The sequence below is a fragment of the Lissotriton helveticus genome, chromosome 4_1 (genome assembly GCF_964261635.1).
Source record: "Lissotriton helveticus chromosome 4_1, aLisHel1.1, whole genome shotgun sequence".
Lineage (NCBI taxonomy): Eukaryota > Metazoa > Chordata > Amphibia > Caudata > Salamandridae > Lissotriton > Lissotriton helveticus.
Genome location: NC_136063.1, coordinates 2,086,734,300 through 2,086,758,562, shown reverse-complemented (window position 1 = coordinate 2,086,758,562; position 24,263 = coordinate 2,086,734,300).

The window sequence follows — 24,263 nt, the reverse complement described above, 5'->3', positions numbered from 1 at the left end:
CCTGGCCAACATCATCAGAACCCATGGACTAAACATCATATCCCACACGACGGCAGCCAGCGTCTCCAACTGGATGTAGTACAACTGCCTAAAACGCAACACAGACAAAATGGAAGTGCTGATCTTAAGGAGCAACACATCCCTGTGGACCGACTCCTGGTGGCCTTCCCAAGTAGGACCCTCACCCACTCCATACCTGCAAACTTGCCATTATCCTGGACAGCAAGCTCACCATGAAGAGCCAGATCAATGCATTCTATTCTATTCTGCATGCATCCTCCCTCTTTGCATGCCTCATAAGATCTTCAAATGGCTCCCGACAAAACTTTCACTCAAGCCCTATTCATCAGCCGGCTGGACTATGGAAAAGCATTCTACGTAGGAATCACCACACACCTCCTGAAAAGACTACATACCATACAGACCTCAGCAGAAAGACTCATCATCAAACTCCCCTAACAGACCCATATTCCCCATCTCAAGATGCTCCACTGGCTTCCTATTCAGAAGAGATCCCAATTCAAGTTGCTGACTTACACCTACAAAGCCCTTCACAACCAAGGACCAGAATACATCAACCACTGCATGAACTTCCGCTAACCCTCCTGACACCTGCACTCTGCCTCCCACTCCCTTGCACACACACCCCACATCCACTGAAGCAATAGGGTAGGGCACTCCTTCCCCTACCTGACTGTGAAGTCCTGGAATGACCTCCCTCTTAACCTCAGGACCTCATACTGTCCTCTTGAATTCAGAGATGGACTCCTGACCAGGTTGTTCAAGTTGAACTACCCCATCCCCAAATCTGCAATGTTCTCAGCACCTAGATACCCTCAGAGGTGATTAGCCATGTTTTTTTTTAAATATAAATGTGGGCTGATTGATTGATGTGCTGGGCTGGGGGTGTGATAAAATGGTGTGTGGTTTTGAATTAAGGTAGTCCTAAGTTCCTAGAATTGCCTGCACAGAACTCTGTGTGAGGGTCTTTTGGCAGTTGCTGCAGTGCTTTGGAGCTGACAGCCGAATAAAGCATATACTCCTTACTGTCAAGTCTGGCGCTTCTTTTCAGCAGGGTTTCCACCCCACTCAACCAACAACCCAATTACTCGCAGATACACTTCCAGTTACCATTATGTTGACTGCATATCATATGTCACATATAGAGTTTCCTTTTTGACCGTGACCTTGTTTTTAAGGAACAGGCTTCCTCAACAAGGTAAACACAAGCCCTTCAAAGCTTGTGTGATTCTAAATAGCTATAGTTGCACTGCACGTGTCTACTTGTAAAGTTGTATTGCTAAATAAATGTAAACATCTGTCATTTTTTACAGCATTGATACAGAAAATGAATAACATTTATCATTTACTGTGTATCATATCAATTAATTTTTATTTATGCCTACACAACTTTTAATTATATTATAATATATTGTTTTGTTTTTGACATAACATCAGTGTAGATGCTGCTGCAAAGCCACAATGAATACACACAAATTGAGACTGCAACATATGAAAGACCAATTTTTTTTAGTGTAACGAAGATCAGTGCTCAAGATGCACTGACGTCATTACACTAAAGTGAGAATAAATTGAGCAAATTGGATAATTTTACTTTCACAGCTTGAGTGCTCAGGGGCCAATTCTCAACCCCGATCAGTTAATTGGGGTGGGAGAGATATATTTGGAAAGGGGAGAATCTCATCTGTAAAATTACATCTATTTGCAGTGGATCCCTATTTGAGGATCACGATAGAAGAGCGACCCCTCAAGCAGGTATTAACCCACTAGACACTAGGGATTTTGGGGTAGCGGCCCCATGAGCAAAGAGTTGTGCTCCCCCACCCCCATTTGGAACACTCTGCCTCCTCTGGGGGGTAGATGGAGGTAATTTTCCCCGATGTGCACCACCTGGGGGAGGGCAGAAAGACCACTAAACAAACATGGGTCTATTTTTAACATAAATAAAGGGCTAGGGGCTGCCCAATATGGGCACTGTCATGCCCCCACAACCCAATAAACCCCAGTAACAGTCTTTCTGCCCCCTTACAGGGCAGATGGGGTGATTTCTCCCAATCTGCTCCAGAGGGGCAGAAAGCCCACTAAACTCAAGGGATGTTATTAAAACATATCGGAGTGAAGGCTGCCCACCAGGGCATGGCCATGCCCTCATCCCAATAAGATGCATAGTCTTTCAGCCTCCCTGGGAGGTGGATGGTTGCAATTACCACAATGTGCAAAATAGAATTAGACCCCAGGGATTTTTTTTGTAAACAAAATATAGGAGTGGGTCTGTCCACCACAGGTATGACCAAGCCCCTAGAGGCAGAAAGCCCGCTAGAAATCAGTGTCTATTTTTAAAATAAATATAGTGGTTGGGGCTAACCCCTATGGGCATGACCATGCCCTAACCCCCAAAAACTACAGTGACAGTTTTTCATACCCTCGGAAGGCGAATTGAAGTGATAACTCCCAACCTGCACCCCCAAGGGACAGAAAGCCCACTAACCACAGGGGAATCAATTTTTATAAAAACAAAATAGAGGTGCTGCTGCCTACCATTATCATGGCCATCCCCCCACCCCAGCACAATCCAGACAGTCTTTATTCCCCTCTTGGAGTGGATTGGGGCAATGATCCCAATTTGTCCCACCCAGGGGGCAGAAAAAACACTAAACACCAGGGACATCAGGACTACATTTATGCAGCATTTTCTTTGGGGGGAGAAGCCACCCTGGGCATGGATGGACCCATGCTCTTCCCCACCTTGCGGCCCAATAGAATTCCTGCCCCCAAGGGGTAGATAGGGGATATTAACCCCCAATCTGCACCACTAAACACCAGGCATTTCCAAAAGGAGCCAAAGCAAACAAAAGGAGGGTGCTGCATATCTTGGCATCAAGCCATACTTCCTCCAAAAAGTGGAAATAATGTCTTGCTGCACCCCCTGAGAGCAGTGACTGGGAAGATTTCCTCAAATCTGCCCCTGGGGAGAGGGGGGGAATCCAACTTTTTATTGGATTTTCATGAAGGGAAAAAGGTGAGTAAGCATAACAACACCATGGCACAGCAAGTATCTATTGGAGAACCATAACACAGTTCCAAAAAGGCATGGCAGGTACCACATCTATAGAAAGAAATACATGACAGACAATTCTCCAGAGCAATATTTTCCTCATCCTCAGACATATTATTGTCTCCACCACTTCCCCCCTCTCAGAGCTACCAAAGAGACTCACACCTTGTCCTATTTCTTGGGGCATCCACTGCTTTTATATATTGTCTTTTCAGTAAGCATGCAGCAGTCCATATTGTTTCGCCAACCCTGTGACGGGTCGAGTGCCCCTGCTTTTGAGCAATGTTTCTCCTGGCCACTCCCAGCCCTAGGGAGAGGCCTATTCTACTATATCAAGGAGATGGTGTGTAACCCCCAAATATTGATTATACAGCATTTGATTGTATCACTGTAGCTATGTGCATCATCCCTCTAATGGAGGACCAATAGGGATTTATTGGTGGATTTTGCTTCTGCGTAAAACGAAACTGGTGTGGGTGTTGTACTCTGGTATTGGCAACACCCCTACCCCCAAAAAAGGAACATGCCTGTCATTTTACCCCCGCCACCCTGGAAAACCAGGATATTTGCACAAATTTGCCCCTGGCGGGCCAGAAAGCCAACTGTATGGCAGGAATATATATATATATATATATATGTTTTAATAAAATTAATAGGGTTGGCCTGGCCCAGCCTAGCATCTGAACCACCCTCACCACTAAAGCCTCAATAGTCCTACTCCTTCCATGCTGCCTACAAAATCCTATCGGCAAATGAGAGGATGTTTGATTACTTTGGGTGTTGTTTTTACATATGGTACAGGAGAGTGTGGTTAACTCTGAATATCGTTCCATTTGTAGTGGTGAATGGCTGCACTTCGGAAATAACAGATGTTTGGAATGGTGCACCATTGACGTTTTCATGTCCAATTTTATAAAGATAATGAGTCCGGCAATATGTTCTTTTTTGTTATCAGCTTTATTGAAACAATTCAAGTTAAATAACATCATCCAGCCAACGCGTTTCGTTCAGAATGTTGCTTGAACTTGAATAACACATACATAAATATTTATAAATTACAGACACATGTACACATAAAAACACAATTCACTAGAGATTTAAATATCCAATCACAAATTCACATTACACAAAGGACAAATCTGAAGGAAACAATTTTTTGAAAAGCACACATTGACAAACATGACTGGCACATTTGAAAAGTTCAAACTGGGACAAATTCTTTCCAAAGGTACATAACAGAAGGGTAGACACAAGACACCAAGACATATAGAAAGAAAGAAGGGAAAGGAAAGGGAGGAGGAATACAGACACAATACAAAAGAGAGGGGGGGGACACAGTGGGTAATTGACCCAACCATCCAGACCTGAGCTAGACTAAGAGCCCCCTGCGGGCTATGCTTTAGTGGTCAGTAAAAGCAAAATTGAACACATCAGATGAACAGCCAGATAATTTACATCGGACCACACACCGGCACACAAGCAATAAGAAGGTTAACTACACACAAAGATCCCTCATGGCGAGCAAGTGAGGGCGAAGAGAAAGGTATAAATGTTAAATGCCAGATACCTATTGAGAACAAACGAAGAGTGGAATATCCAATGGAGTCATAAGCCTCTTAAAATTAAGGGCATGGCACCAGTGTGAAAGCCTGGAACATCAATCGAGTCAATGAAACAAATGGCTATTGAAATGTCATGGCCACATTGTATAGCCGCCGGTATGATAGCCCGTGAGGAACACCTGCAAGAGGAAAAAAAGTGGTGTGTGAGAGCGCCTTAAAGAACATATCCCTGGGGCAACTCCCTAGCATACTAGCCCCTGAAAATCGGAAATGGTGAGAAAGTAGACTAGATCTCAAATCCCTTTTGAACATGTCAATAATGTAATGCCCCACTCATTGTTGAATTGAGGAGCATACCAGCCACATGGGGCATGGTCCCATATTGCTGAAAACGCAACAACATGTTAGGAGTAACATAATAAGTACACCAACTATAAACGAGGGCCCACAAAATAAGTACAGCCATCCATTAATATAAGGCGTCAAAAAACTGTGAACTAGGTGATAGTTAAAGAGCACATGCCCTACCAATAGTGCGAGGAAAATAAAGTCATCAACACACATATTAAGGGGTCGATTCCGATCCGGTAAAATCCCCGTCCGTACGATTCGTATCCGGAGCCGTTTCCGTACGACTCGTACGGACACTGTACGACCGGACGATTCCGATCCCGATCGGCCGACCTGGACGCGATTTGTACGGTACACGTCGATTCGTACGGAAAAGCGCATGATCACCCACACACTGTACGGCGCGTACCCCCCATGATCGCAGGGGTACGCGCCGTACCCCTGTGATCATGCGGGGTACGTGCCGTACACCCAGCGTACATGGGGTACGTGCCGTACACCCACCGTACATGGGGTACGGCGCGTACCCCTGCGATCATGGGGGGTACGTCCCGTACCCGGGGGGGGGCGTTCCGTACCTGTTTCGGCGCGAACGGTGCGTTTACGACTGTTTTCAGCTCCCGTAGGAAAAGGGTCGTACGGTGCGTACCCGATACGAATCGTACTTGCTGGGTCGTAAAAACTAGCCGCGATGTCGCGTACAGCGGGTTCCGAGTGAGATTCGTACGGAGATTTGAGTCGTACGGAGTCCTGTACGACTCGTACGGAGTTCGGCACCTAGTACGGATCGTACTTCATCGTACGTACGGGACGTCTACGGATACGATTCGTACGGGGAAAAAATGCCCCGTACGACGATTCGGAGCGCATTTTACCGGATCGGAATCGACACCCAAATGTCAACCATTATAAACTGGGTGAACCTGCACAAAAGCGCAAGCCCACCTATTTTGTCAGCCCAACTTCGCCGTCTACATAACACGGCGTCAACAATATTTGGTACATGTAACACCACTTGTAGAAAATACATTGGTAATATAGCAACAATATTTCAGGAGTCGCATACTATCTCAATCACATTCAGCTAACGTGCACTAAACCAGTATGTGTACCACCCCCAAAGGTAAAGCAAAACGGAACAGTCATAATAAGTGTGCCACACACATCATAGTCCGTGATTGCAGCATGAAACTAAACTTAATATCAGGTCACATGGTAGATACTAGAATGGCGTGCACCTCGTGGATGTGAAACTTGTAGATGAACAAACGCTAGGCATAAGGGATCCTACCATGGGGGTCGCCTAACAGATAATGATGTAGCATTCAGGTCGCAAACGAATGCATAATTCTACCGAAGGCATGGCAAAAGGAAACTCCGCATCACTTACCCAAAAATACGGCCGCTCAATGTCACAGCAGCTGATTCGAAAAGCAAAAGGCCTTGTGCTGTGCCTGTGGCTAGATTGGCACTGAGTGGAGGAGTGACACAGCTGGTGGATACTTAGCTTTCAAAAGAAAATGTTCACAAAACTACCATTTCGTTGCACCATCATTTATAAAATGTGTTGATGCATGCTAGTATTTCCCCAAAATATTCCAAATGGAAAATCTGTGTAACCAGTTTCAGCAAGATTATGGGAGCATTGGAAAAGTCAATAGTTCTGAAATTGGTGATCAGCGTTTTGGTTTTGTCAATGCGGTTCTTGTTGTAGCATGGTTTTTGTAAAAGCTTGGCGTGGGATCTGCCGGGCTCCATTAAAACAAGCATTGACAGAAAGCACAAAAAGACTTAAAAAACACATTGCCACATTAGTTCCTGGCACTGAGAAAAATTACTTTGTGTAACAGTGTGCTCCTTGTAAAAGAGCACAATTCTGTCTCTCATAATGAAGCCAGCCAATAGATAGACAGAGAGAGATAGAATTTTAATAAACACAAAGGGATTTGGATACCACCAGACCTAATTAGGGGCCCAATTATTAAAGAAATCCCAAAAGTGTACCCATTATATACATCCTTACATTAGTGCAGATTTACACATTTCATGAATTCACAAGCATTTACAGTAGTAGGTCAAAATATCCTAGTCCTAGAAAATATTTGTGAACTGCATTTTTGCATGCGTAAACATGCATGTGTAGATTTGGTCATGCCAAAATCTGTTGAATGTTTGCTCGTTTACTTTCCCTCCAACCACTTTTTTCTCAACCCTAAAAGAAGTTTTACATCTGCCATTGCCAGGAGTAAATTTTCAACCTTTCTCAGTATGGGAAAAGATTTGAAGAGAGCTGGTGAAAACCCTTAAAACATGCAAGTCAGTAGATTTGCAAAGACTCAAAAGGGCATCCCAAACCTGGAACTATTTCCTACCAAACTTTCAGGCCCAGGATGTAGCTCTGTGGAAAGGTGGCATAATAAGAACATTGCTGGTATTCCAACTCTACTATGGTATGAGCACTTACTAATCAGAGAGGCAATATCATAGCTCCTATATAATGATATTGTTGCCATAATTTGTCATTGCATTAGATGGCATTAAAGGGACAAGTGGATTTTGTTACAGGGATAGTAGATTTATGAAGCAACCTGCCAGATGGACAAGTATACATTTTATTATATTCCACACCACTGACTCAGCAGAGCTTCCACCTGTCAAAGGAACGCACTGGATCCCATGAACACTTGCCAAGCACTATGTAGACTTCAACACTGTGGTCCATATTGTGCATAATCATAGAGGAGTGTGCTTTCCTACCTGAGCTGAAAAGTAATGAGGTCAATATAGCCCAGGAAGGCATGTAGGAAGAGCTGCTTGGTGGGGTCTTGCAGGGTCGTATTTGATATTTTGTAAAGCTATGGTAAAATGGAAGGCCGGTGAATATGCCTATTTGAGTCTTTACCACTACAGAGAAAGCAGGCACTTTAGGCAGTCAAGTAATTTGCAGTGGTCTTATTTATCCATATAGCAATTATTTTCACTGTAAGGCCATGATTTAATTGTGGGCCTTTCTCGTCGAGGGGCATCCCACCACATAATGAATGACTGCCAAGCAGGTAGTCATTCATAATACGTTGTCCGGACCCGTCATCATGGCAGTTCCTGCCAATTCATTTTGCTGTTTGGTGAACGACAGCTTCATGCTGATTCAGACCCGCACCAAACTGTTTTCTTTTTAAAAAGATAATCCCAATATGGGATTTTCTTTATGAAAATAAAAAATGTAATGCTCACATCGCCATGAAAGTCATGTCCCTTCGTGAGGGACGCATTATAAACATTTTAAAGTTCCACATCACCAGGGCTTGTTTGACAAGCCCTGGTGGGGGCTGACAGAAAGAAATGGCTGTATATCTGCCCATCCTAATTGCGTGGGTGGAAATATAGCCATTTCTCTAACAGCCCTTACTCTGTTGGGCCACTGGGAAATGTTTGCTATGACTGGGATGGTGTAATCACTGCAGTAGTCAAACCTATGGTTCACTTCCATCTCAATCGTGGGGTCGGACCATTATGATGGCAGTATGTATGCTTTGGTGCAGTTGCAAAGGAGTATACATACCGCCAACATATAAATTAGGTCCACAGGCCAGATTGATCAGTCTTTCATGCAAGTAGAATACAGCATACTTAGAAAGAGGAAACAACAAGGAACATTAAAGATATTTCTTCTAGTTGCACTTCCCTTTTTATCCAAATTATTTATTGTTCAGTTCATAGCATATATAGCAATTGTAAATCATTCATTGATCAACGATCAAAGTGCTGTTGAGACATTGCAAAATTCTATAAAAAATGGATATCATCTAAAACATAATTTCAAAATGACATCTCATCTTCGTATGTTGTTGCATGGGCTGCCAGATTCATACCCCTAATTCTTTTTTCTTCAGCGATTTAATACAATACAAATTAAATTCAAGGTTAAACACATTATAAAACTTTGCTCGCCACATTTCATATGATGGCGCCTTTGGTTGCAACCACATCAGAAGTAATACATAGTCAAGCAATGGCCATGGACATAAAAATAAAATATCGAAATGGATAGCAAGTCTGCGTTGGTTCCCTGTCCTCACACACCCCTAATAGCATCATCTCTCTAGAAATAGAGACATTAACCCTCGAAGTTCGGAGAACACAAATTGTGCAATACATAAAAAAAATTGTCTCAACACAACACAATCAAAAAATATATGTACAATATATGCTACATCCGACTGACACCTAAAGCATTTTCCATCATGAACACCACCCCACTTCATCAATTTAGCAGGTGTATGGTATAGATTAAACAAGGTTTTATAGTGTTGGGTGTGCAAATTTGCCCTCAGTATAACTTTGCGAGTCATATCGATTGATTGTTGCACAAATAAACCAGAATTGCCAAGTCTATCCCTCCACTTCTTATCTTGAATCTCTATGTCATCACGCTGCATTGCCAATATTATATCATACAAAATCCCAACCCCAACCTTAGCCCTTTTAGTCAAAGATTTTTTCGAAGTTCATTAGTTAGAATAGGCAGATGTCTACAGTGTTTATGAATAAAGTCCTTTATCTGTAAATATTTAAAAAAATCATTCTTGGATATTGTAAATTGTTCGACTAGTTCCGCAAAGGAAACAATTTCCCCAACACTATAGATATCCCCTAGGCGACAAATCCCATTATCCATCCATGTCATCATCTTTGTATCCCAGAATATCAACGGGAATATTTCTGTGGAGTCGTAAGGCATATAGTATCAATCCGGTTTATTGATATGATTTTACGCGTCCACTTCCATGCTTTATATGCTGCAAATGCAGTTTTAAATCGCGTTCTATTAAAATAATTTGGTTCAAAAAACGTAAGCAAGGCTTCTCGCGCCTGGACTCCTAATAACATCTGATAGATGTTTGGGGGTTCCAACAGCATTGTTTCTCCCCAATAACCAAATATTTCATATTCTAGTTGCACTTCCCATGGAAAGGCGTAGCATTTTAACGCATTCCCAGGTCTGCTAGTCTTGGTAAATCTGGGAATGCACCAAAATCCATGGGTGGGTGCATGAATATACCTACGCTCTACACATGGACACCCTTCCCAGAGCAGAGAAAGGCAAGGCAGTGACTTATTCTGTAGTGTAGTTTGTATATTCCCAATAGGCTCTGCGCATTGGAATAATATAAACAGCAGTGTAGAAGTAGGACTGAGGTCGACAAGGTCTCTGCTGATTATATTAGACTCAAGGTTTGCCAGCTAGCTAAGAAGTTACTAGAAACTTTCTCGAATAAACAGGGAGGAGTTTAACTTCCCTGGATAGACAAGAAGGGATTAGCTTCTGACAACCATAAAACCTGACAACTTTGCTCCCTCAGAATAACAGTGTATCTCTAGAGTCGTGTGAAAACAATAGACAGCTATTTCACTCAGTCAAGTGTGCATACTTAGTTTCACCAGAGTGCAGAGAAAAGAGGGACGGGCGTTTTCAATAAAAGGTGTTATTTATTGAGCAGTCTTTTTTCTCATGCAAGAGAAATGAATTGCCACAATTGCAATACTTAGAGTAAAGTAAAGTGCGTACAGTAAAAGGAGTACTATGAAATAATACTGTGAAAGCATTGATATGGTTTCTTAGCCATATGTTACTTTAAAATAGATAAAATATATACATACATATATACATTGACTAACGTACTCAACTGGTGCTTCTAAATACGCCTACCCCGGTGTACCTGACCTAAGTCTAATACGTGGGAAGGAGTAAGTAAGTAGCAGTTTAAGTTAAGTTGGTTTTGCCAAGGAATCTGAATCAAGAATTCTCTTTAAGGGTTTAGTCAGCTCCGTACCTGGGTAATAGAAAGCAGGAGGTCTGGTATCTCTCTCTCAGGACTCGATATCCCAGTAACCCGCGAGGGTATCTGGAAACACCGGAGCTGGATTTCTCGGCAGGAGAAAAGACAGCGTCTCTCTCAGTGCGTCAAAGGGGAGGGGCGGCGTCCGTGGGCTCTCGCATCAGCTGGGCTCTCGGGAAAGTAGATAGCCGCTCTGCTCCAAAAAACCACTGTGTGTTTGCTTAAGGCAACGTTGGTATATTTATACCTGAAAGGTGCCGAGTTTGACGTAAGGTTGGACATAAGACGTCAATAAAGATGTCACTAAGAACTGGCCGTTCTTACAGTGCTCACAGGAGTTCTAGGACGAAATCAAAACAAAAGCAATGGGGAATTCCCAGGTTGCTGGAGGTTTGGTTTGTTTACAGAACTCGTTGTACTTTCTTGGAGCCTGGGGTAGTAGCCTTGCTTAATTTGGACAGCATGGGCTATGGCTAAATATGGATATGATTCTCATGCCTTTATAAGGATATTATTTATTATAACCACATAAGGGCATGAATCAGGAATATTGAATTAGGGTCCTAGATAGAATTACAACACCCACTCCACGATCTAATGTCCCTCATTACTTAAAACTAAGCAATAGTAAACATATAATGATGCATGTGTTTTCCAACCCACCCCAAAATACATAAATTTGCATTTGAAATGGTATATGGTAAATACACGAAAAGGAGTATTGGTACTGTACGCTTTTCAAGCAGTGGTATCGTTCAGTTAAAAAATCCATATATATATCAGCTGAATGAATTGCGAAAATTTACACATGAAATGGCTCTTTATACAGAAAAGAAGGTCGAGACCATTCCATCACATAATAATACAAATTCTGTACATATGCTAGAGGCTGAGGTAATATATTGTCTCTAGAGTTCCTAAAATAGAAGCTATGTTCTCTAAGAATAGTTCTACTTTAATCAGAGTACATGTGCCAGAAAAAGGTAAATATTTTGTATTTGAAAAAAAAAAATTGCATTCAGGCGAAAAACTGTTCCAAATATATTCAGTAGCTTTTGTTTATCAAAGCTGAAGGCCGAATTCAGAGTTCAGGGAACGCTGTGTGCTCGTTGCTTAAAAAAGTTATTCTTTCTGTTCATGGGAGAACATAATTTCAGACAGACTCTCAAAAAATTGGTCTACGACTTTAGGTGAAAGTTCGACCAAGTTTGAAAATGCCGCAACAGTACAGTCGTGAGAATGATTGCTATCATCGATGTCAGGATCAGCAATGCTCACAGAAGGTCGTACCTGGGTGATGCTGCTCTCACCTCGTACTTCACTGCCACCTAATCGTAGTGGTGAAGTCTCAAAGAATGCCGTCATCAGAATGGGTAGCAGCTGGGGACAACACAATGCATGAGCCGTTACAGGACTTAGCAAAGTATCTGTATCCAATAGTACTGCTGATGGTAGTGTAAGACAGACGTCCAACACGCATTCTTCTCCGCATAGCATACATCGAAGCACAGTTAAGATGCAATTCTGCCAGATGGGTCTGAATGAAAGAAACCAGGTCATATTCAGATCTCTTAGGACTTTAGTTATGCGATCCCGATAGAGTATAGCTAGGATCGTTTCTTCCATCGTTGCTGGAGTCATGTCGGTGACTCGGCTTGCCATGTCGGAGCAGGAGGATCAAAAATAGAATTCCTGCTATGAGTCCCAAAAGAAGTGGTAGGCCGCCAAAGACAGAATGGACACAATTAGGAAAAATGCCCAGAACTGTTTCGAAGAGTGTTAACAGTCCCGAAATTTTTTTCTTAAATACTTGTGGGATACCACTGGTATCTGACATATTTAGGATTTGGCTTAGCATTTCTACGAAATGCACGGGGCAATTTGTTGATAAAAGGGTATGTATCTCTGCCGTTTTCCTTGCGTCTTGCAGATCATACGTTTCTTTTGATGACGTTAAGGGCACAGTTGTCTGTAAAAGAACAGACTTTATTCTGCTTAACGTATCAATTCGAATAGAAGAGATATTCAAAGAAGGCCAAATTGTTGCCTCCGTATCTGGAGTGCTGTTTGGATACAATACTTGCATACAGCAAGTGACCATGGAACTCATGCTGACGAGATAGGCTTTTCCTGGCACCATGCCACAACAGCTGTGGTCATTTATTAGAATATAACTCCCGTTAGAAAGTTGTCTAAAGAATGGCTCTATCTGTGTTGCAGGAGTGCCGTGCAGGTGACATGAAAGGTTATTTCAATACCCATCGCAGGCCCCGTGCAAGTTAATGCCTTCACAAAGGAGTGTACCGGTCAGTGATCTTTTATATTTGTTACCACTAAGAAATACATTCTTATTTCTTTTCACTGTAGCATGTGTGTATATAAGGTAATTTCCATGTTGACTTGATGTACCCTTTACCCAACCTTTCATACTGGACCGCTGGTATATACTCGTGGCAGTATTTAAATTGGAAAGTTGTTATCGGAATTGTAATTATTCCGTGTATTATCCATTCAATGACAGGTCTTTCTGACATTGTCAATGGTATTCTCTCAAGTTTTTCAATGCTCAGAATCATATAGTCTGCTCCTTTTTGTGCCAAACTGATTTGTTTATCAGTAAGGTTAAAGATAGAGAATAATGACGTTGTGTTGATTAAACGCCATGGTACGAAGCCTGAACGCAGATTTTGCAAAGTCCAGGCAAGCTGTACAATAGAACGCAATTGGGACTGACTATGTTGTAACATTAGTCCTGCTCTATTATATCAATAGCAGATGATACGATACTGTCCAGTGAATATATTCTGGAGGACAGAGTCATTAACCCATTGTCCACAACAGAAAGTGATTTTTCCAAATTAATACGATCAATTTCTCGTATTTTTTTTGCTCTTTCAATTTGCATTACTTTCCAAGCTTCGTTGTACGCAGCGTATATACCGGCCGCTATGAAACGTTTTTGACGCTGTTTGCGTGGTCCCATTATGAAATCACGCAAGTCAGCACCGTCTTTAAGTAAAGTCTTGCTTAATTTCAGCCAGTGTGGATTTTTGTAGCCACTCGAGGCAGAGTTTCCCTACACTGTATGTTATAACTATCCCTGGATGTTGTCTCTGGGAGTATCTTGGGTCTGGCCTGGTCATCTTGAACCCCTGTATTTTGTTCAGGAATCTATCTTGACAGTTATTTGTGTCTGTGGGCCAGATCAACCATTTTGTCCAATCAGGATGTGTTCTGTTTTGGTTTAAAATGTTAGGTGCGTCTATCTCCATGTCTGTAGTGCTATTATTATCAGGTATGGGCTTTGGAATAGACGGTTTGTTTAAGTCTTTAATTTTGGCTAGGCCAAGACAGGTTGTCTATTGAATGGTGTCATTCAAGAATATTATTTGTTCTGGGATCATGCAGGCTCGAAATAATGCTTCTAAACCTTGTACCTGCCAATCTTTTGTACCCCAGATGGTTTTTGTTTCAATGTTGTTCTTCCAGAAATCAAAACCGAATGTATTCATTTTTTCATAAAATGTTTCAGAATAAATCAGTTTAGTATTTGTCAACATTGTTTTCATTCCTGTCTTATTTAATATTTTAAAATAAAACGTGGTGGAGAAGCGTGGCTCAGTGGTTAGAGGCGGCAGACCCGGAACCTGAGATCGGCCGTGGACCAGAGTTCGATTCCCCGCCTTGGCGGGTCTCGGGCTCAAAAATTCCACGGACTTGACAATTCTCGCTCCGGTGCCTACTCGACTCACGGGGTCACACTCTGCGACTCTGGGCAATAGCTTGCTTAATCTCCACTACGGCCCCTCGCGGTGGGATGCCTGGCTTTCACCTTGTGGATACCCTGCCGGGGTATCTCACAGGGGAATACCAGGACGGGTTCCCTAAGCAAGCGCCTTGATACCTTCGGGTGATACGTGCGCTATATAAGTCGCAATACATTTACATACATTTACATTTACATCACTTGTGTTAAACCCTGAGAAGTATGGGGATTTCTCATAAAATGTTTTCGAGCTGCTTTTAGGTGGAGTTGCACAATGTTCCCATTGATTATAATTAAAAACATTTCTAGGTTGAGCAGATTTATGCAAATAGTGATGTGCAAAGTGATTATAACAATACATTTCTTCATAATTTGATGAACCCTGTAAGTAATCTTGTTCTGTAAATTTTGCTGATATTACTAAATCTGACATCATATCATTAATACTTTCAAAGTCCCAATCATCAGAGAATGTACTCTGTTTTACAAAGTCACTTAATGAAACCTTGAACTGATGTAGATATTTCAAGAGCTCAACCGGGCCATAGATTTCATAATCCGTTTTGTCCCATGCTACCCCACCGGGTATTGGATTGGCTGTGACGTTCACTGATGATAGTTCTCTTTTCTCGATGTGAGATGACTTGTGAGGCTTTAGGACCAAGTTGATGTTCTGACTTGCTGTGTCCATCGTACTGTATTTTCCTTCAATGATTTTTCCCAAACAAAGAATCATGATGAGCCAAAGCAGGAGGAAAAGTACACCTAACACGATCCAAAATTCAATCCATGGAGAAATCAGGTAGGTTTCTTTAAGTTGATGAAAGAGTTCTGTTACTTTATCTTTGAAAGTTTTTGTTGCTGGCGTTTCTTCAGGTTCACTTGGATCTTCAGAAAAGTTATCGAAATTGATGAAGTCGCCAGATGCAGTTCTGTCAATTGTTGGAATTGCTTCCGAATTTTCATTTGCTTTTGGATTTTTCTTTGTTTCACTAGCATAGTCTGAGGCTACATCGTGGTAGACTGGTGTTTCTTGACGAACTGTTGCAATTTGGGTTTCAAGAGGCACAAGTTCCATGGCATTGTTGCATAGTCCTTTTTTATTCACTGCAGGTTTATCGAATGTGATTAGTCTCTCAGTTTGAACCTCCTGTATTGTAGCAAATTTTGGTACTCTGCTATTTCGTGGGAGTCCACTAGGCCTACTACTTATTATTTGCCACATGATTGTGGTTTTACAAGGTCAATGGATACAACTTGGTTCTCCTTTTTACCAGCAAGGGGCGGTAGTACAACTGATCTTGTTCCGCTGACAGCTAAGACAGGTACTGCTTTTCTGTAACAAGGCCCAAATTCCTTCTTCACCGCGATCTTCTCTCTGACCAGATCCCCAATCTTTGGAATCCAGACAGGCCTTGATGGGACAGGTGGTTTATCTTCAGTGGCTGTTGGCTGCTGTTTTAACTTTACGTTGCACAGGTCTTTTCTTGTTTCATTTAAGTCCTGTAAAATAGCCAAACGATCTTTGCTATCAAAGCATTTTTCTTCTACCACTGAAGTCTGACTATCAAGGTCCTGAATATGCATTCTAGTCCCGAACAATAGTTCGTACGGACTGAAACCTTTTAGAGAATTTCTTGGCAGATTATTAAGACTACGTTGGACACTTGTTAAATGTTGGACCCACCCATCACCCGAACCTAATACCCTCGCCGTTATAGATTGCTTTATGTCCCGGTTTTTTCTTTCCACTACCGCATTTCCCTCAGGATGGAAGGGACAAGAGTACCGCAATACAATGCCCATGCTGGTCATGGCCTCCTTATGAGCTCGAGAGCTAAAAGCAGGACCCTGGTCAGAATGTTGCATGCCAATTGCGTATGTGCCGATATGGACTCGCAAATCTTTGTATAACAGTTCTGGCATCAGCCGAGTGCTGGTGTCTGCATTTTTAGTGAATCTAGTCTTAAACATCAATGGGACGCATTTCTCCTATTGGATTTCTGCGTATAGATAGCCTTATGCTTTCTAAAAGAAGGGTCCTGGCAATACTCGGGTCGGTTCGCCACTGCGATCTCTGTTGCAGTTTGGACAGCCCATTGCAAATTTGTAGTTTTGCAGGCTCGTCCCCGGCCACCAGTATTCTGATTGTAATTCTTTAAGAGATTTCAAGATCTCTTGGTGCCTTAGACCTAATCCCATATGTGCTTCTTGAATCAAGAAGGCTCTCCTGTTTGGAATTACTCTATCCCCCACTCCAGGGATTCAAGCAAAAGGAATGGAGTTTGCATCAATTATGTATCTATAAGTGAGTGGATAGTTCAGAGGTAATGCTGCATTGTCGCCTTTTAAAGACGCTTTTACCGCCAGCATAGTTTCTTCGTCTATGTATTTATCTGAACGCCTTTTTGTGGCTACGGAAGCCGGTTGAGCTGCTTCCGCTGTGGCTGTGTCAGCCAATGAATTCCCTTTAACGTGAACGCCATCATGTTGATGACTCAGTGTATGGATCACGTGAGTCTTTTGTAGTTCTTTCTGCAAAAGAACTACCTGTTCCCAAAGCTTTTTATGCTTTATTGTGGCACCTGTGTCATCTTTGTAATAGTTTTGAATCTATGTCTGTATGTCATTATTGTAAGACTTGACGCAGAAATGCGAATCGCACACGATTAGTGTGGGGAATTCGCGATCGGCATTTTCAAGCGCTATCTTTAAAGATCTTATTTCAGCTTGCTGAGTTGAACAGTTTCTGAGTGATTCATTTTTGGTAATTAACGGTCGGAATTTACCCAAGCGCCAGCGATCTTTAACAATCGCGCACGCTGCATTGTAGGATTTTTTCTCTACATCGTAGTGTTGTGCAAATCTGTCCATGTAGATTACACATGTGTATTGTTCGAGAGGCAGAATTTTGATTGGCAGAGGATATTCTTTTTCATATGTTAGATCTTTCAGTTTTTTCATTTTCGGGTCAAAATAGTATTTCACGTCTTCTGCAGCAAGAGAATCTTCCCATTGTATCCATTTTGGATCTAATGCCACATTAGTCAAATTGCGTGGGCTTGTTAATGCCTCAATGGCTGATTCTGTTGTTAAAACAGTTATCCTTTTGCCTTGTGCTTGGGCTCTTTCTTTTGCTACAGCAGTTTGAACCGCATTTACAATATTTTCTGTAAGACTGAATGTCTTTTCAGCTTGTGTGTACAAGTGATATTTCTATGGTATTGGTACCGTTTCTCCCTCGTTAGAGGTTAGGTACGTGAATCCGCATCTTCCTGGGATGACTCGGATTACAAGGTTGCGTATGTTTTCGCGAGTTTGTAATTTTGTTTTAGCTAACATGTCTGTTTGCAATGATCTCAAAATTTCTGTGTGTTTCTGAGTCCAATTGATTGGTTTGAAATCAGGTTTTATTAATTCATAGAGAGGTTTAACCCTCTCTGCATAATTTAGAATGTACGTTCTTCCGAAATTCAGGAAACCTAGTATCGATTGTAAGTTCTTCAGCGTTTTAGGTGCTTGTAGTACAGCGCACTTCTCTAAGAAGTTGTCTGCTAGGCTTTTGCCTTCACTTGATAATTCATATCCTAAAAACAGGACAGTTAGATGGGCAATTCGTGACTTTTTAAAGTTGAATTTGTAACCCTCAGCTGCGAACCCAAGTATTATGGTGTTCACTCTTTTCAAGTGAGTATCCAGGTCATCATCTATGAGATAGATGTCATCGACATAGGATAATGCTTCATCATCATATATTTGTAGTAACTCTGTTACTCTTGCTGAGAATAATCCTGGGCTATTCTTGAATCCCTGTGGGAGTCGACAGAAATTTTTCTGTGACCCCATTATTGAGAAAGCGGTCAAATACCTACTTTCAGGTGCAATGTTTTGACAAAACAATCCATTAGAGATGTCTAATGTCGCTTTGTATTTTTTGCGCACAATGTTATTCATTAGTGCCGCACTGTGTGAATTTTGTACTGTAAATGTTGTGCAACATGAGTTAAGGTGTCTGTAGTCCAAAACTAGACGATATGAATCGTCTGGCTTGGAGACAGGAAACAAAGGATTGTTCATTTGTGAGGTACATGTTTCAATCACCCCCTGGTATACAAGTTGATCTAAGATCTCCCTGACTTGCTTTTTAGCTTCTTGCTTAATTGGGTACTGGCTTTGTGCAGTCGGTTGACATTTTAACTGGATTTTATGAGGAGGTGAGTCCTCATCCCATCCTACATGATTTTTGTACAATGCAGGAGCTTGGGCTACTGCCCATTTTCTTGCATATGTATATTTTCCATGAATTGGAATATGATTTGAGAAGGCAGGCATAATCATTTCTTCGCCATGAGGGCACTCCCTGACAAACTCTGGTGGCCAGTATTTCTTAGATAAAAGGATGTCATAGCCTTTCGAAAGATTATCCCAAAAGAGACCTCTAACTCTCCTGGTCTTATCTCCCTCTATACGTAAAGTTATCTCGTATATTTTATGAGGTTCGCTAACCCTGGTATCCGCAGTTTCCACCTGAATGTATTCATTCGTGTCCACTGTCTCCAGAAGATTCATCAAGATCTTGCGAGCTATTGTCACTTCTGCTGCGCTGTCTAGCATTGTCTGGGCCCACTCTCCGTTTTTCAGTTGTGTCCTCAGTATCCTCGGCATGTTTAATTATTTTAATACTGGCTACCTTCTTTCTTGGAAATTATAATTTTTTACTTTGATGAGCAGGTTCCTTGTCTTTGGACTTGACGTGCTCTTCCCTGTGTTCTGACCGTCCTCTTCTTTCCGATTTCTGCGAAGAAGTATGAAAAGATCGAGAGGGACGTGTATTAATATCTTGATATCTATCAGGTTTTTTCAAATTATCCCTATTTCTAAGGTTGTATCTTTTCTCAGAGGGCTTCCTCTGGGGAGACTTGTTTCCTCGGTCAGGAGTTCTTTCTCTTCGTTGAAGAGACCTTCCTCTGGACTGGAATCATTTTTCTTTGGGAGTGGATTGTTTATTTCCATCCCAACTCTTTTTTGGAGTATTTAGATTATTTTTAATAAAGATTTTTTCAGGATTTTCAGTTAGTTGGGGTTTTACTGGTTTCCCACCCAAACTATCTCTACCTAGTTCTTCATAGGACTTTTCTTTGATTCTGGCAAGTTCAAATGGCTGTTCTGCTATATCTGTTTTTTTCAATTTCTGGCGGATCGCCACAGATGCTGCTTCTCCTTTTATGTTGGCTAATAATATAGCCGAGACCTGCTTGAAGTCTTTCAGTAATTTCATACCCAGAGTTAAAGCAGGTTCTGGACCGTATTCATTTTGAATCTGTCTTAGCACATCTGGTATTACCGCCATGGACGGAACACCATGTGTTTTTGTGTAAATGGAAGCAAAGACTTTGCCCCAAGTGTCACAGTCCTCCACATGTGGTGCGATCCCCATTGGAAGACAGATAGTCAGAATTCTGTGTTTCTCAGTAGGTGTAGTATCAGGAAATACTGCCTCTATTTGAGTGATTATTTGTGCTAACCAGAATGGAATTTGTTCCTGTTTTGCGGGTGTTTTACCAAGACAGGATTGTATGTTCTGTGGTGTTATTTTGTTTGTGTTCCCCTGATGAGGGGTCAGCTGTGGAATGTTAATTGCTGGTTGGACTGTTGACGTCCGCATTACATATTGGACTAATTGTCTATGTATTTTAATTAGCTGTTTTAGCTGAGCTAAAAGTTCCCGGTCTGTCATTGTATCAATGTCGGGGTGTGGTGTGTAGCTGGCTAGAACCGGCCACGTTGCTCCTGGTCTACCTAGTGGACCGAGCCTGGTGATGTGATTGTGATGTTTTAGGGCGCCTTTAAACCAGAGCAGGTGCTCTTGGTAATATAATGGGATTTCAACATCCTCGAAAGGAGTTTATACATCCGGAGGTTCCTCTATTTTGTAATAGTGGAATTCGTGTGTTACAGCGTTTGCTGCTGGAAAGTTTATCCATGAATAGAATACCTCTGTCTGCCGATATTCATGGGCCTCTACGACGAATATGACTGTACCACCTCTTGATGTCAGTCCATTTTCTATAAGTTTGATAGTTATAGTTTTTCTTACATTTACCGGAATTATTATAACATTCGGGTCGTTTTCTCGGAGACTTGTGTCATCCGCTAGGAGTTGAGCTGCTATTCTAGCTGTCTCCCTTTCGTCTTCACTTTCCGTCATTTTTACTAACAGAAAGGTTTTTGTTGCAGATCAAGTTTCAAGGTAACAAAGATTAGTTACACAATATTTTGGAACACTGTATCCTTCAACGTTGACTAAAGCAAAAACTATACACAGGAATCTCTTCCTACTAAGTTCCGGCGGATTTTAACCTTTTACCCACTCCAGACGTCTTTTGGAGTATTTACGGGAAAAAGGGTCTGTGTGAAAAAGCTTGACTGAGTTACTCTAACATCTTGCGTTAGATTTATCGCCTTACCAAACGTTGGGCGCCATGTAGTGTAGTTCCTATATGCGCATTGGAATAATATAAACAGCAGTGTAGACGTAGGACTGAGGTCGACTAGGTCTCAACTGATTATATTACACTTAAGGTTTGCCAGCTAGCTCAGAGGTCACTAGAAACTTTTTCGAATAAACAGGGAGGAGTTTAACTTCCCTGGATAGACAAGAAGGGATTAGCTTCTGACAACCATAAAACATGACAACTTTGCTCCCTCAGAATAAGAGTGTATCTCTAGAGTCGTGTGTAAACAATAGACAGCTATTTCACTCAGTCAAGTGTGCATACTTAGTTTCACCAGAGTGCAGAGAAAAGAGAGACGGGCGTTTTCAATAAAAGGTGTTATTTATTGAGCAGTCTTCTTTCTCATGCAAGAGAAATGAATTTCCACGATTGCAATACTTAGAGTAAAGTAAAGTGCGTACAGTAAAAGGAGTACTATGAAATAATACTGTAAAAGCATTGATATGGTTTCTTAGCCATATGTTACTTTAAAATAGATCAAATATATACATACATATATACATTGACTAACGTATTCAACTGGTGCTTCTAAATACGCCTACCCCGGTGTACCTGACCTAAGCCTAATACGTGGGAAGGAGTAAGTAAGTAGCAGTTTAAGTTAAGTTGGTTTTGCCAAGGAATCTGAATCAAGAATTCTCTTTAAGGGTTTAGTCAGCTCCGTACCTGGGTAATAGAAAGCAGGAGGTCTGGTATCTCTCTCTCAGGCCTCGATATTGCAGTAACCCGCGAGGGTATCTGGAAACACCGGAGCTGGATTTCTCGGCAGGAGAAAAGACAGCGTCTCTCTCAGTACGTCAAAGGGGAGGGGCGGCGTCCGTGGGCTCTCGCATCAGCTGGGCTCTCGGGCAAGTAGATAGCCGCTCTGCTCCAAAAAACCACCGTGTGTTTGCTTAAGGCAACGTTGGTATATTTATACCTGAAAGGTGCCGAGTTTGACGTAAGGTTGAACATAAGACGTCAATAAAGATGTCACTAAGAACTGGCCGTTCTTACAGTGCTCACAGGAGTTCTAGGACGAAATCAAAACAAAAGCAATGGGGAATTCCCAGGTTGCTGGAGGTTTGGTTTGTTTACAGAACTCGTTGTACTTTCTAGGAGTCTGGGGAAGTAGCCTTGCTTAATTTGGACAGCATGGGCTATGTCTAAATATGGATATGATGCTTATGCCTTTATAAGGATATTATTTATTATAACCACATAAGGGCATAAATCAGGAATATTGAATTAGGGTCCTAGATAGAATTACAACAATTCTAACTTGCGTTACTCCAGATTTACCAAGCAATGCAGGGCCATGTGTGGTGGCCTGGTGATCCTTGCTAAATCTGACTTTGGTATTGTGTTGCCATTGCAACACCATGCATGAGGCAAGGGCAATGCAATACTATGATAAATCTAGCCTTTAAGTCTTTAATCATTGCACTCACTACTTGTCACCATTATAGAACAAATATAAAGGGGCAAATTTACAAGGCCCTTGGGCCACGTTTGCAAAAGTGGCGCAAGGGGCTTGTAAATCTGCCCCAAAATGTTTAAACAAAAATGTGCAAAAACGTACAATGACATCTACCAGATTGCAACAGTAAACTTCTTTATAAAATGCAGTATATTGGCCCAGTGGCATGTGGAATTTGATACTTTATAGGCAATTGCATGATTTATTTCTGTAAATATAAAGGACTACTCATACAAATATTTTGAAGACCACTCATACAAACGTTCTGAAGACCACTCTTATACACCTTTCCTGTCACCTGAAGTGTATGGATTCAGTATATATTGATACATGTGAATGATAGTATCCTCCTTGTTCCTAACAAGAGGTTTTGGCAATAAAGAGAGGGAGCCAAATTCACATGCTGAAGTCCCCCTTTCAGATTTTCATATAATTTCTTGAACAGACAGAAGCCCAGATTTACGGAGGATTATAGCTGACATAAACTGAAAAGTGTACTCTTTTCAGAACAATAAACCTTGGTGCTCCTTTCAAGCGGTGATTACTGGGACAGGTCAGCAGAAACACTGATGCAATGCCTGATATATTAATATAGCATGACCGGGCATTGTATCAAAAGCTAAAGTCTACATGAAGTAGGTGTTAACAAGGAGTAATTTGTATTTAATTAAAAAAGATGCATTGTAGGTGTGCTACTGCATACAGCATACATACAATTATTAGTCTACTTCTGAGTGTGTTAAACACAATAATTTGTACTGAGAAGTATGCTACCAGTACAAAAGCAATATACATTCACCTCTGCTTCATCGAGCGAAGCTGTGCATCACACAAGGCAACCTAGTTAGGGTGTCATCGCAGAGCATGACTGCAGGAAAAGGCTAATCTTGTGGCTCTGTGCTGTTTTTCCCCGGCCCAATACAATGCAACACATTTGGTTTCTGCAATGAGTCTGTGAAAAAATAATAAAAATGAGCCAGACTTGTATTGGCATTTTTCACAATTAAGGGCCAGATTTTGTGACATTTTACATCCTAGGATTTGCCTCGGTTTTAGCACAGCCACAACGCAAAATGCTAGTAGATATTTACAAAACAACACAAAGGCTCATTTGTGCTGCTTTGCAAGGCTTTGTAAAGAAATGTAACGCAATGCAACGAGTTGTGCTGCATTGCGTTAAATTTAATTCTGGAAATCTTTCCAAGGGTTGAGCATGGCCTCTCCCAATCATTCACCAATGAACTTCATGCTTGCCCAGATTTCCAAAGGTTTGTAAACTTGGGATTGCATGAAATCACTGTTATTTACTCTTTTGATGAGTGCTGCATTCTGCAGCAAAATAGAAAACATATTGAAGGATTGTTCTTGCGCAGGAAAGTATGCCTTTCTGCACAAAAACAATTCTCCTTGTAACATATGCACCCTTGTACCATGGTGCTAGGGTGTCTGCATTGGCTCTAGACTGCCTGAAGTGCACTAGCGCTATGGGAGAGGAAAAGTGTGGCATATCTTAGTAGCTATGGCACATTTCTGTTCTCTACCTTTCACGCAACGCAGCACAACAATATGCCTTTCTGCACTTCATTGTGTGAAAGTTAGTAAATCTGGCCGATAACTTTTAATGGGGTAATATGTAAGCATGGGCGTAAAATCCGCTCCGATCGCGGATTTTTCGGATTTTCGGCAAGTTCGCA